Source organism: Sciurus vulgaris (genome assembly GCF_902686455.1).
Source record: "Sciurus vulgaris genome assembly, chromosome: 4".
NCBI classification, from domain to species: domain Eukaryota; kingdom Metazoa; phylum Chordata; class Mammalia; order Rodentia; family Sciuridae; genus Sciurus; species Sciurus vulgaris.
The window spans coordinates 114,003,209-114,018,101 of NC_136464.1; positions in this window are offsets into that span (position 1 = coordinate 114,003,209).

Genomic DNA, 14,893 nt, shown 5'->3' on the forward strand with positions numbered 1-14,893 from the left:
CCACATTCCATTGTTTATGGTATTTCATCTTCCTGGACCTCACAGCCTCTACTGGTCAGCCCAAAGATAATTTATCTGCTTTGTGATTCTTACCGCAAGCCTCACCTCTTCTTGGAAGTGTATCCTAATCCTCAGTCTCCAGGTGGCTACATACCTCCTGTGTATCATATTTTCTATCAAAACATTTATAATACTTATTTATTCTTGGTTTTTATTCATTTTGTTTGTGTTGATTTTTTTTTGTTTACAGTATGCTTCTGCTTATTAATCTCTAATTCATATGACCAGAGACTCAGTTGGATTCATTTTTACACTCAGAGTGCCAACATAGAGCCTAGGTATATAGTAGACATTCGATAAAAGCATTAAATTATTCAAAGTTTATTGTCTATTTCTAGGTTATGATTTTTGGGGGACTATAAGCTAAATTCTGTCTGAGGATCAGCAACCATGTACAGTTTAGCTTAGTGTTAATACATAGAAGAGATCGCTAACTAATGCACGGTAAGTAACTAGAGTGAAGGGTGTACTGCCTCTAATTTGGAAATTCATTGGCTCTTGTAACTGACTTTCTTTAGTACAGCTGACAAAAGTTCAGTTTCTGTCAACATTCTGGCACCAAAAACCTTAGCTGAAAAAGAAAAAAAAAAAACAAACAGACATTTTTGTAGATTAAATATGACCAGAAATCATTGTAGTTTCTTCCATAAAAAGGGAGAATCTCTTTTCCCAACGCTTATATCTGGTCTGTCCTTATTTGTGACATATTTTGACCAATAGAATAAGGTGGAAATGACATTGTGTGAGTTCAGGAGACAGGCCCTCATGTCTTCAACATTTTCCTCTCTTGGAATGCTGCCCAGGGACTAAACTGTGTAGAATCTCAAGATGAAAGGCCACATGGAGAGAGAGGCCCAGCATCCCAGCAAGCCCAGCTGAGCTCCAGCCCCAGTCCTGTCAGCTGATGTCAAGCACATGAATAGGCCCAAGCAAGACCAATGGAAGAATCACCCAGTCATCCCAAAGAAGAGTGAGAAATAATAAAGCATAGTTGCTTTAAGCCACCAAATGTTAGGGTGGTCTGTTATTCAGTGAGAGACAACTTATAGAGGCATGAAAACAAATGCCAACATCTGGGTCCCTTTTCCCAATAAAGTAGAAGAATAAACAACCAGAATGTCTTTTTAGTGGCCCCAGAAATCCTGAATAGAGGAAGGTTATTCAGTGAAATTATGAAAGCATTTCCAGCTCTTTATGACTAGTGACAGAAATAGAAAAGATTTGAGCAAGCACATATTTATACATATTGATTTTGTAAATATTCAATTCCTGGCAAACAAGGGTAAAACACCTTGTTTCTAACCAATGTGAGAATCATCTAAATGTTATAATGCTTAAAAAATTAAAAGTGAAAATTCAGATAAAATGTTTAGAAGCTAGCAAAAGGACCTTAGAATTTTGAGAAAGAAGTGATGTGAAACAAAAGTTCATTAATATTCAATAACCTCCCCTCAGCTTCTCTAAATGTGAAGGAGTCAGTAATGGGGTCAGATCTTTCCTTGAACCAGAAGTCTGATTCATTCAGATACCTCACCCCCGCCCCAAATAAAACCTGAGAAAACTTAAAGTGGAAGAGAGTCTTAACTAGAATTAACTAGAAAATCCCACAGAAAAATCTGTTTGTCACATTTTCTCCTTATGCCATATAACACATGCACAAAGAATGTCAAAAAATTATATTAAATATTTTGCTTTTGCAGTTACTCAGAATTAACCATAAAATGCTTTCAAAACATACATGGCCCAATACGTTTTGTGGTTGGTTTGAGACTCAATGTGTTTAAATGTGACATACCTGGGGCCCACAAGTTAGAAAACACTGGCACATGCTTGATTTTGCTCATCATCATGGGTTTAAGAAATACATCTTCATATTGGTAAGAAAAATGGAGCTCAGAGGTAATGGTTTTCTAAGTATAAAGGTCATTCAGCAGATGAGATAGGATCAGCACACAAGTATTTTCTTCCTAATTCAGAAGAAATAGATTAGATAATAATGATACATTAAAAGCACAGGATTATTATATAATCCTTGCCAATGATTTATATTTGTCAATACACTTAGTTCTCACAGAATGACCCCATGAAATAAACATCATACACACTCCCATTTTAAAGATACGAAAACTGCTTTAGAGGCAGGTGAATTAATTGGCCCATGGTTGTACTTTTAGTAATGAAAATTGGTATTTAGAGAATATGCTTCTAACCAATGTGATTTAATTCTTCTCCACAAAATGAGGGGTATTTATTTTTAAATTATAATGACAACTGTTTTAAATTGTTCCTGGGCCCACAAATCCTATTTTAGTGTTTAATAACCCAAGAGTTTGACATTAGTTGAACAGGAGTGACCCTGCACAGACAAAGTTATATTCAAAGGGATGGGAGGGGGTTGAAGCAGATTACTTTTTCAAGTGCATTATGAAAGAAGGGAATATTGATATCATGATACTATTATGTGCTTGGGAATCTCGACTCAAATTCCAGGGGTCCCTAAAGGCCCAACGAAATGGCAAAAGATGTATTTATTGATTACTACAGAACTATTATCAAGGCACTCAATCCATAGCTTCCCACCTTGTAACTGAATTGGTTTTGTCTCTTTCAAATGTTTCTTGAAAAGACATTCATCTCAAGAAGTGATGAAAATAGACCATTCTGTGATGGTATGGATGTACCTATTTTGGCACTCAGCAGACAGAATATGTACCTGTTATTGATTTTGATATTTGATTTTTCCTAGCATTTAAAAAACAATACAAAGGAAAAAATGACTTAAAATATTTTTGCTAAATAACCACCCTGCATCACTTGACAGGTGAAATCATATGTTAAATTTAGTTCATCAGAGGTTCTTAGAATTTTGAGAATCAAGGGCTCTTTTAAGACTATAAATCATTTTACCCACCAAAATATACATAGACAAAATCTTTTTTTTTTTTTAATTTTCTTCTGATGGGACAATGAATCTTTTAAAATCTATCCGCAAACCTCCAGATTAAATGGATTGAATTCATCCTCTGTTTGTCTTAATTCATCAAATGGGGCTAACCAGAGATCTTATCTAAACAATATATCTACGCAATATCATAGCAGTAACACTAATAATAGCTGCTGTTTATTGTATACTTAATATATGCCATCCTTGGTGATCATATGATACATGTACTGCTATTTTCATTGTTTTACACACTGGAAACTGGGACATGGAGGTGTTAACTTCCTTCAAGTAATGCTGAAGCCAAGTTTGAAATTGAGGCGTTCTATTCCACAGATCCTGTTCTTTATGAAGCCCGTGAGCATATTGTAAGTGTTCAATAAACATTAGCTACTGTTATAATTGCCACTATTATTTGAATATACAGGCAAAACTTTGCAAGAAAACACAGAGCACATAAGCAAAATTTTTTTCTTGAATAAGTTAAAATGGATTTTTTTCTTTGATTTAATAATTGTCTCCATTCACTCCAGGTTCAAATAGTTCGATAATGGATCTTGTCAACCATTATACGTCTTCACCTCCAGCTGGGGACACATAACTTTTATTGTGGTCCATTATCTGGCCATTAGAGGCCACAAGTGTGTCCCCTGACCCTCTGCCTCACATTATACCAAAGAAAAAGAGTAGAAAATGTGGAGGCAGCAGCTTTTCTAGCATTATAAGTAAAAGGAGCTTCAGAGCCTCCTATATTGAGACCATTCATTTTCCTCCTACTGTGAAGTCAATCATGCAAGACCTGAGGATAAAATTTAGTCCTGATCCCACTTCCTAGCCTTGCCTTCTTGCTATGTCACCTCAAGATGTCGAATCTAGCAATAGCAATTTACTCAGAATATTCACATTTCTTTTTTAGTTAAGCAAGAGCTTTGAACTGCTCAGGAGTTTGATAAATGTGTTCAACTTAGTGAAAATTTTATATTCTTGTCATACACACCACTGACACTTAAACTTCAAACATTCATGTAATTTAGAGATACTCTCATAATGAATTTCTGTGACATATTTTGTTTCCAAAATTAAAGTGAACTATAATTAATTCCAATTAGAGATTTTATTTTGCAGAACTTCAAAACCACCTGAAATAACTGAAAGCCCTGTGGAATGATATATAAAAGAAGTGAGTACCACTTACAAGTATTTGACAACAGAACCTGGGTAATTCTGTCAGGATTACTTTAATCTCACCTGGAGAAATAGGAAATTTGCAGGGGCCAGATAACTCAAAACATATGTTTTGGAATATTGGACACCATTGCAAGAGGATTGTTGGCTTTGTCAGTTGCTGCCAAGTCAGTCTTTATTTTGGTTATAAAAGTGAATGAAATCTGAAAACATGATTTTTATTGTTCCAATGTGCATCACCTCTGTTTTCTTTCTCTAGTCCCCTTGCCAATATTAACACCTGCTAATCTCTGTTTTGTTCTACTCATGGAAAATTATAAAGGGATTTAAGTCTCTGTGTTATAGATATACTTTTTGACTTTTTATAATAGAATAGATGTTTCTGGGAGGCTGAACCATGTGTTCAAGAATGTGATATAGAATTTTTTCCCATATTTTAGGAATTCTAACATAGTGGAATTTGTCCTTTCCTTCCCCACTTTTCTACCTATTCACTCTCTTTCTGCTCCAATATTACCCTTCCACTCTATAACTCTTTCTGAAAAGCACACATGGGAGAAACCTGAATTGCTTTTTTTTTTTAAATGCCAAATCCACATATTTGGTAACAGATACATTAATGGAAAGATGAGATAAGGTTAATATCTTTAGGTCTCTGACAGCTTAGAGAGACCATAGTGAATTTGTCCTGTTGATGGCCTGGGCTAGTGAATCACAGTCATAGACACTAATCATCAAAAATCATCAAAGGACCATAAGCATGCTATTATGTGTTGTGATTGACAGATCACTATGTGTTTGACCTCATGAGAGCTTATTTTTTTAAACCAGATTTTTGAGATGATGGTGAAGAGTACTTGTAAAACTAGGGTGACTTTTCTTGTCCCTTACAGATACAAGTGTACAAAGGTAAACATCTGATAAAGAGGAAATTGAGGTCTTCTTGTTCCCATTGGTACACTAAAGCTGCCTCATGAAATCCTGAAAAAGATCTAGGGAACGATAACCTGACATCTAACTGAGTTGGAAGTTCATAAGAGGAAAAAGACAATGCATCTGTACAAATGAGAGTTCTATCCCATCCAGGAAATTTTAGCATGGGAATGATCTCAAAGAGTAGCCTGCTCTCTGGAGCTTACACGCTTTTGATCTGCTCTCAAATACTGAGAAAGCAACTACTTTCCCAATGAGTACACAAACACTAAATTGTAAAGATCTTGAATGCCAGAAGTTAAACTTGAATCTGCTGGCAATGCAGTGTCAATAATGGGTTATAAGCCAGGTATTTGTTTTAGAACTCATGATCTAAATAAAGTGTGAAATGAGTTGGGAGGAGAGGTTTGGGAAGAAAAGTTTGATCAGCAAGACTTTATATTCTTGCCAGAAAGACATAGTAAATATCAAAACTAGAGTAGAGACAGAGTGATAGAGAAGAGGTAGAAGAGATAAGGTTGGCCCCAGATGCACAAGCAGGAAGGGAATTCTCAAGCTAGTGCTGAAATTTCTGGCTTTGTTGAATGGGAGAAAGGTAAGTAGTATTAATCATGAATAGCAAACATAAGAACAGGTTTGGTGGAGAGATAATGAAATAAGTTCTGAAAATATTTGAGTTTGAGGTGCCAGCGGAATGTCTTGAGGAAAATATTGAGTCAATTGCAGAGATTTGGAAAGAGGACAGATCTAGGTATGTGAAAACAAAAGAAGAATGTACAAAGAAATGACAAAGACCAAGAACAGCTTCTTGGGTAACACCTGCATTGCAGAGAAAGAAAACAAAGAACTACAGTGGTTTGGATATGAAGTGTCCCCCAAAGACTCATGGGTTGAGGGCTTGGTCCCCAGTGTTGCAATGTTCAGTTGTGGGGTCTTTGGGAAGGTGATTGGATCATGTGGGTCCTTACTTTATCAGTGGATTAATTCACTGATGGATTCATAATTTGATAACATTTTTGGGAGGTGGTGGAAATTATGGGATGTGGGGTCAATTTGGAGGAAGTAGATCACTGGGGATATGTTCTAAAATGGTATATCTTGTTCTTGGTCCCTCTATCATTTCTCTTTCTCTCTCTCTCTCTCTCTCTCTCTCTCTTCCCTACCTGGCTGCCATGAGGTGAGCAGCTTCTGGTCTACCACACCCTGTCTGCCATGATGCTCTGCCTTACCACAAGCCCATAGCAATGGATTCTGCCAACCATGGGTCAAAATCTCTAAAACTATGAGCCCAAATAAATTGTCCCTCCTTAAGTTGTTTTCCCCAGGTATTTTGTCCCATTGATGAAAAATTGACCAACAATTGACTAACACAGGAACCCAGACGTTACACAGTTGGGAAAGTCAGAAGGCTAGGAGTAGAACAAAGATTATTCACAGAAGTCAAGAAAGAATGATCTCTTGAAGGATTTCTGTGACATACCTTTGTTTATAAAAGTGAAAGTGAACTCTATTTTCTGAAATTTGTTAGATGATCAGAACACCCAAGATTATTGAAAGCAACATCCAATTCTCTAGAAATTAACAGAATATTAAATACTATGAAAAGATTATTGGATTTGACATGTCATGGTGACCCTTAGAAAATAATTTAAGCAGTGTGATGATGACAGGAGTCAGACTGGGAGGGAACAATAAGAGAGGAGGAAATAGGGACATGGCATATAGATTTATTTCTTTTTCAAAAAAATCTATGGGGTGGTGGTTTGGCAGTGACTTAAAAAAGAGGAAAGAGAATGACTGCTTAAAAGGGAACAAGGAGAAAGAGATATTTATTTGCTTGTTTACATTGGGATGAGGAAAACTTAAGCAGAGTCGGGGTCACAGGATCACCAGATAGGAGGTAATGCAAATGAAAAGAGAAATTCTTGGGAGAGCAAGGTTATGAGTAAGCCTGGCAGAGAGTGGATTAAGCCACAGAGGAGGAGCCTTGGAGGAAGGCTGTGTCTGGGACAACAGTATGAAAAAGAGAGAAGGTTACTCATCAGCAAGTACTAATTATACACCTGTCATGTGCCAGGTGTCATTCTCTCCATTAGAGATATGGCCTTAAAGACCAAAATCCCTGCTCTGATGAAACTCACATTCTAGTGAGGAAGAGAAAAGATATAGATATTCACGTGTGTGTGTGTGTGTGTGTGTGTGTGTGTGTGTGTGAGAGAGAGAGAGAGAGAGAGAGAGAGAGAGAGAGAGAGAGAGAGAGAGAGAAAGTTCTATGGAATAAAATAAGCCAGAGAAGGGTGAGTAAAAGAAGTAGCCATTGGGAAAGAGTTGAAATTTAGATAAGGGTGATTAGGGAAGACCTTACCAAGGAAATAGACTTTGAGACACACTTGTCTGAGGTGGGAAAACAAGTTAAGTCCATATCTTGGGGAAAGGAATTCAAGGTCGCAGAAAAGAAAACAAAATCTCTAAGACAAGAGCATATCTCATGTGACTGAGATGGAGAGGGTATCTGCAGGAGAACAAGTCAGAGAGGTAGTGGAGTGGAGGGGTTGGGAGACCATGTAGGAAATCGTAATTATGATAAAGAATAGCCCTTTACTTTCAGTGAGATACAATTGTGGCAGACATTTCTCACAAAAAGTGGCTTGATATTGTAACAGGATCTCTTAGCTTCTGTGTGAGGGATAGATTGTAGAGAATGAAGCTAGTTAGGAGACTACAGAATAATCCCAGTGAGAGATGTTGACAGCCTGGACTGAGGTGCTAGCAGTGGAAATGGTGAGAAGTGGTCAGATTTGAATAAATATTGAAGGTTGTGCTGACAGTTTTCACTAATAGATAAGGTATATGAGAGAGGGTCCACGGATCATTCCAATGTTTTTGTTGCGAGCATTGGGAAAAACTGATTTTTCATTTATTGAGATGGATAAGATTGAAAGGAACAGCAACTGGGGAAAGGAAGAGGGTACTAAGATCCCAGTTTGAAACATATCAAGATCAGAGAAGGCATTCAGTATCCAAAGGGCTTTGCTGTGTAAGCAGCTATAAATGCAAATCTGGAATTCAGGAAATAGTTACTAATTTAGGAGACATCAGTATTCAGGTGGTGTTTAAGATCATAAAAACAAATGAGATTACCAAGAGCACAAGTATAGACGAAAAAGAGGAGAAATCTGAAGATCTAACACCAGAGCACTCCAGTACTGAAACACTGAAGATGGAAATTTCAAAGGTTCTCAGAGACTTGGAGCTATAAGGACCCTACAATTTGATGCAAAAATGGAGAAGCATAAATATTCTTGATTCCTCAGTAAGCATGAGTTCTGGGTCAACTGTAGGACCAGTAGATTCCTCTGAGAAGCCTTCCATATCCCTCCAAGTACAGTTCTTTGCTATTTTGTGGGGTCATTGTGCCCTGCATCTATTGTTCACATCCCTAAATACATGATAATTTTTCTGTTTATTTAGAAAAACTATACTCCCTTTTGCTGGCTTAAATATGGGCTTTGTGACTTTCCTGATCATAAGATATTCCTTTTCTTCCATAGCTATTGTCCAACTCTGAGCACCTCCTCCCTCATCCACAACAGCTGACCTCTGCCACCATCAGAGATAACTTCTTTTCCCACACCATTTGGTCTACTCTTCAGAAACTGCCCACCTGACATTACCTCATCTTATTTTTGACAGATTCGGTTAAACTGTACAAATACAATTTTCTGAAGTTTATAGAATATATTCATTTTAAAGCTTCAAATGTGACTAAATTAGTTTTGAACAATATTGGTATCTATTGGGCTAAAGAGCACTACCATATTAATTCTGTTTTTTAATTTCAAATGGGGACTTCCAAGAAATTTATTAACACTTAGATTTTGCTTTTCTAAAGTAGAACAAGATGCTTCTTAATGTAATTATTTTGAAATCAATTTTTTAAATGTGAAATTAATTTCAAGCTCATTCTTTTTCCTATTAATTTTGAGGTGAGTTAGCATACTCAAAAATATATCTGAAATGTTCTTGAAAACAAAACACATTGTAGTGGTTTAAAAATGTACTTAGAACTTCTTTACACTACTTCTAGAAAGCAGTCTTGAGGAAAGAATGACTTTGAACTTTGTGATTTCCTTTAAAAAAAAAAATAGAAGTGAGAGTGTTTGGCTTGAAGATGGGGTAATAAAAGGCACCATGGCTTCTTACTTGCTCTCTTTTGCATCATTTGCATGGAGAAGCCAACTCCCATGTACTGGGGTTCTATAGAGACACCACATGACAAGGAAGGGAGTATTCTGCAAGGCTTTGAGTGAAACACCTGAGAAGCAGCTACTTCAGCCCTAGCTAAGCCTTTAAGCAACCAGAGTCCCAGGTGATACTTTAAGTGCATCCTTATGAGAAAATTTGAGCAGGATGTATCCAGCAGACATAGAAGAGAGCACCTCATAAATTCTCCATACCCTGATGTCAAGAGTTCCCAAGCTCGCTCATGGCAGTTATTACAACTAACCTACTTAATCTCTTTGTGTTTTCATTCGTTCCTGAAATTGTCCAAATGAAAATTCTTCTAGAGAAATAATGTTCCCTATACATTCTTTGTCTTTTAAAATGATGCATAGGGGCTGGGACTGTGGCTCAGTGGTACAGCACTTGCTTAGCATGCGTCAGGCACCGGATTCGATTCTCAGCAACACATATAAACAAATGGGTACAATAAAAGTCTGTCAATATCTAAAAATATTTTTTAAAAGGATGCTTAGTCAATGTGCTGAAAAGGGGCTGTTGAAAGAAAAGAGACGATAGTTTTTTTTTTTTTTAATTTAGCTAAGTAAGTGTTCTAGGATTCACTTAGGATACCTGAGTGAGTCCTATCATCTGGATCTTCCTTTATTTTATAACCTGAAGTCTTCTGCTTTGGCAAACTCCTTAAATTTCAAAAGTAGGTCGAAATTGACTAAAAATTCCTAACTTCTCAGAAGTCCTAGCACCACTAGGGCAATGGTCAGTTGTTCTATGGCAGAACAGTAGGTTTCTTAGCTCTTCCTGCAGAAAGTCAGAATTTTAAAGCCCCCTTGATAAATCAGGTTCAAAGTTCAAGATTCTCCAGGTCAGAATTTAAGGAGGAGGCTGAGGATACTCATGCTAGACAAGTGGGAAGCAGGAAGATATTATAAAATTAAGCAGGTCCAGGTAGAGACAAGTTTAGCCCAAAGCAAGGCAGCTATATGCTGGGATCTCAGTAGGCAGAGTCCAAGAAGTTGAATATTTTTTAAGGATCAGCACTAGGGTCAAGAGGTGGAAAGAAGTGAGTTTTTTTCTAAAACTGATATGTGGAAAAAACAGCAGAAGAGTAATTCAACCAGGAGGCAGAAAACAAAGGCAACACAGTTCTGTGATCTTGGGCAACCCACATAACAAAAATGGGGCATAATCCTTTCCCTCCTTTACTCAGGCAGTTACTATGAGGATCAGAAGAAGCAATTCAAAGCAGTGATAATATATGCTGTTGATTTTAGCTACAAGACTGGAGTGTGGTTCAGTGGTACAGTGTGTGTTTGATATGCATAAGGTCCTGGGTTCAATTCCCAGCACTGCAAACACAAATATAAGCTAAGACAGGGCCTGAACTGTGCATTAAAAAGCCATTGTGGCTGGGTGCAGTGTTGCACACCTGTAATCCCAGCTCTGGAGTTTGAGGCAGGAGGATTTGGAGTTCAAAGCCAGCCTCAGCAAAAGCAAGATTCTTAGCAACTCAGTGAGATCCTGTTTCTAAATAAAATACAAAATAAGGTTGTGGATGTGGCTCAGTGGTCAAGGTCCCATAGTCAATCCATGGTATCCATCCCAGCCAAAAAAAAAAACCAAAAACGTTGTGGACATACTCTATTCATATCTAATATGTTAGATATTATAGAGAAAAACTTTTAAGTATATAACCTACAGAGCTGTCCAAAAGCTTCAGATTTGTATAGTGACCAGTGGCCAGAGAGAGCCCTACAGATGCACTGATCAAGAACAGAGCTACTAGAATTTTCTCCCACATTTTTTAAGCCAACAGAGCACCTTATTCAACTTTTTAAATTCACCTATATGGACTTTATAGTTCCTTCTTTTCAGTATGTTATTTTCTTTATTTAATGACAGTAGTTCTGAATCTTAATGAGACATTAAACTATCTCTGTATCTTCTCAGCCACAAATCTGGGACAATGAATCTACTTCTTGAAAGGTTGATATAAATTTTCAGTGGTTAATTTACGTAATGAGCCATATGTCAGGAGCAAGGCAAGAAAGTATAAGAATTTCAGTTTTGGCACTAGGATGTCTGGCACTAATTCTAAACTAGTTCAATAAATCAGAACTATTCCAAAATGGACAGCTCAGCATGTTTAGTGACTAGCCGGAACAATGGAATAAATTTGGTTTTCCAACTCAGATCTGCACAGACCATTGTGATACTATGGTCTTGGCATTCAAAAACCACTGTGAATTTCCTGTGCACAAAGTTTGTGCTAGGTACTACAAATAAAATAAAATAAAATAAAATAAAAAATAAAGAAAATATGTCCCCTCGTTCCTGCTTCCTTTTTTTTTTTCTTTCCTTCCTTCATTTCTTCTCTCTTTTACTCAGAATGTATTTCTTTAGCATCTTTTGGGATGGGCTCACAGTGGCTAACATAATCTCCACTCTCATGGAGTTTATAACCTTTGACTGTAATAGATATCAATTAAAGAATCACACAAATGAATGTAAAATTGCCACCAAGATAAGTGCACTATATGGAATTATGAGAACATATATTATGGAGAGTTCACCTAATCATGGGTGTCAGAGAAGCCTGTTCTAGAAATGCACAGTTTGAACTAAGATCTAAAAAATAAATCAGAGTTCACAGGCAACATGGGGAGGGAAGAATATTACAGGGATAAAGAACAGCATATACAGAGCTCAACCACAATATAAGGGACTAAACAAAAGCCCTAAACTAAAGGAGTAGATGCAGTGTAGCTGAGTGAAGTTGGAGATGCTGGGAGGAGTCCAAGTTGCAGAGAGTTTTACAATGCCACTGAAGGGCAATGGGGAAAACATATTGGAAGGAGGTATAGAGGGGATATAAAACAAAGATGGAATAGTGATTTCACTGCAGAACACTTAAAGGACTATTGTGATAAACAAAGAGAGGAACAATTGAAGCTGGATTCAATGGAGATAATGGTATGGATGGGGGAAAAGTGAATGATCTGAGAGATAAAATGCATTAGTTAGGTGATGGTTTGATTCTCAGTGAAGGAGAGACCATATGAAAAACAACTACTGGGTTCTTGGTTTATCCAATTGGGTGGAATTTTTTATATATGGATTTTTTTACATATGGAGACCAAGTTTTGATGCGGAAGGACATTATAACCTGTCACACTTCCTTAGCGTCCTCATGACTAAGACAAAATAGTTTCCAATTGGTCTTAAGACAGGTAGTATGGGGTTGGGGAAAAATTGATACATTTGAGAGATGTAAAGGACATTATAATTTGCACAATCTGGGATGGATGAGGGAGAAAGGGAAATAAAGTAACACTGAGATTAAAGGAAGAACAGAACAAAACCAGATGTTTCTCATTCACAGAGCCCACATTTGGTCTCAGCATGCTAACTTACCTAGCAACTTAGAAGCAGACAGCATTTGATGGTATTAAATGAACACAAAGTAGTCTGGATGACAGTTTTATTCTCATCCAATTTTGAAGAGTGCGACTTCTGCCAGGGTCGTGTGTAGTTATGCAGGTTTTATGTCCTGCCAGCAGAGGCAAATGGGATCTAAAATCCAGTTCCACTTGACTCCAAACCCATATCCTAGTGCAAGGCTGCCTCTACCCAGAAACAGGAAGTCTTTTGTTACATTTGTTTACAAGTGGCTTGTTAGTTGCACCTAGTTATTTTTTCTACTAAACACAAACTTTTTTCCTTGATCCAGTACCTATAATTAACCTTTTCCAGCCAAAAAGAAGGTAAGGGATTTTGGCTACCTGGCTTAAATTTGCTTGATTTCTGAGAAGGTATAACATAATACTTGCTCTACTATTAAAAAATAGGAAGTAAACACTAATAAAAGGGCAGTAACAGAGATGTCACTCATCGGGGTTCTAACTTCTGGCTACTTACTCCTGCATCTCTGCCTCTTCTTCCTTAAAGGAAAGAGGAAAGGAAGAGATTTATTTCAGGACCTCAAATGACTCTGAGAAAACTACATTTCCTAGCTTTACTTGGCAGCAAGTTGATGTAACATCACTAAGTTTTAGCTAGTGAAAAGCAAGCAAGAGTGTGGGGTTCTATAGAGAGACCTGAACACTCTGTGGTTTCCTTCCTGCTAACTGGAATGGGGATAAAATTTTAAGAGCTGGAGGAGACATTTTATACCTTTAAGTCACTTTGAGTACTGTAGCCCTTTGCTAAGAGAGTGAAGGAACAAGATGGAAAAGTCTGTATCTCTGATACCCTGAAACCACCAGATTAACCCTGCACTAAAACCCTGTTCTTTTTCTTTTTTTTTTTTTTAATGTGGGAAAGAAAATAAATGTCTATTTTGTATAATAAACCACTATTATTTTGCACTGTATGTCATGCAAGTAAACTTCTAATTAATTTTTAACTTCTCTGGACTTTTATCAGAACTTAAATTCACTAGGAATATTTCATTGATTTATTTATGTGATTGATGCTATTCCTGTAAAATTCTGAGATCATTAAGGAAATAAAAATAAAATCTATGGTAAGCACAGGAATAAAAGAGGCTATGTTTTATATGTTTATGTGTATAAAGAATTAATAGAATGGTATTTAGATTTAGAGTATATGAATGATGATCATTTAGTTTACTTTAGACAACCTGGAAATTTCCAGTGATTTTTCTGGTCTTTAATAAAAAATGCAGTCTTCCAAGATGAGCTTTCTTCAGTACTCTGTCCAAGGCATGGCAATGTATAAATAGAAAATTCTCATTTATATTGCAGAATAAATGTTCAATACTTTATAATAAGAAAATTTGGAGAGCAAATGAGTCCCTCCATTGAATCTAAAAAACAGTTCTGGGAACTTAAAATGTGAAGAATCAATTATCAAGAAAAAGATGTAAGAATAAATTCTGACATTTTCTTATAATGTTTTTTAATTATAATAAAGGTTATTTAGTAATTAGCACCTAGTCCCTCCTTTCTTTTACATTTTCTTAGGGTAATCACTACTTTAGTCTCACTTCTATAGGTAAGAAATTTTGGGGGGCAATGCCTACATAGGGATGTCATGAAGTTGGGGTTACAGGGATCAGATAGGGGGACAGGAAAGGAGATTAGTCAGAGTGAAATTTGAACTGAAGTCAAAGAAAAAACAATGAAATGGATTGAGAGGTGGTGACAAGTGCTAGGTCCAAGATAGGAAAGGGAAGTTGACCCACAAGACTGGAAGCCAAGAGATTTAGTGGAGATGCAGTGTTCATAGTGGATCAGGACAAGAAGTTCAGACAAACATGCAGGCCAATGTCAATGTGACTTTAGTTTAAGACCTAGAAGCAGATGCTCATACAGCCTAAAGAAAATGAACACAATCACTTTCAGGGACTTTCTTAATGGTAAACCTGGCTCTCTTCAGTGACATTTTCCATGTTGCAACCTTTTCTGATGTTTATCTAAGAAATGTGTTGAGTTCTGGGTCTTAGAACCTCAGAACCTACTTATGCATATCTTCCTGTCAAGAATTTACAAGAGAGATGAGCCCTTGCAAACC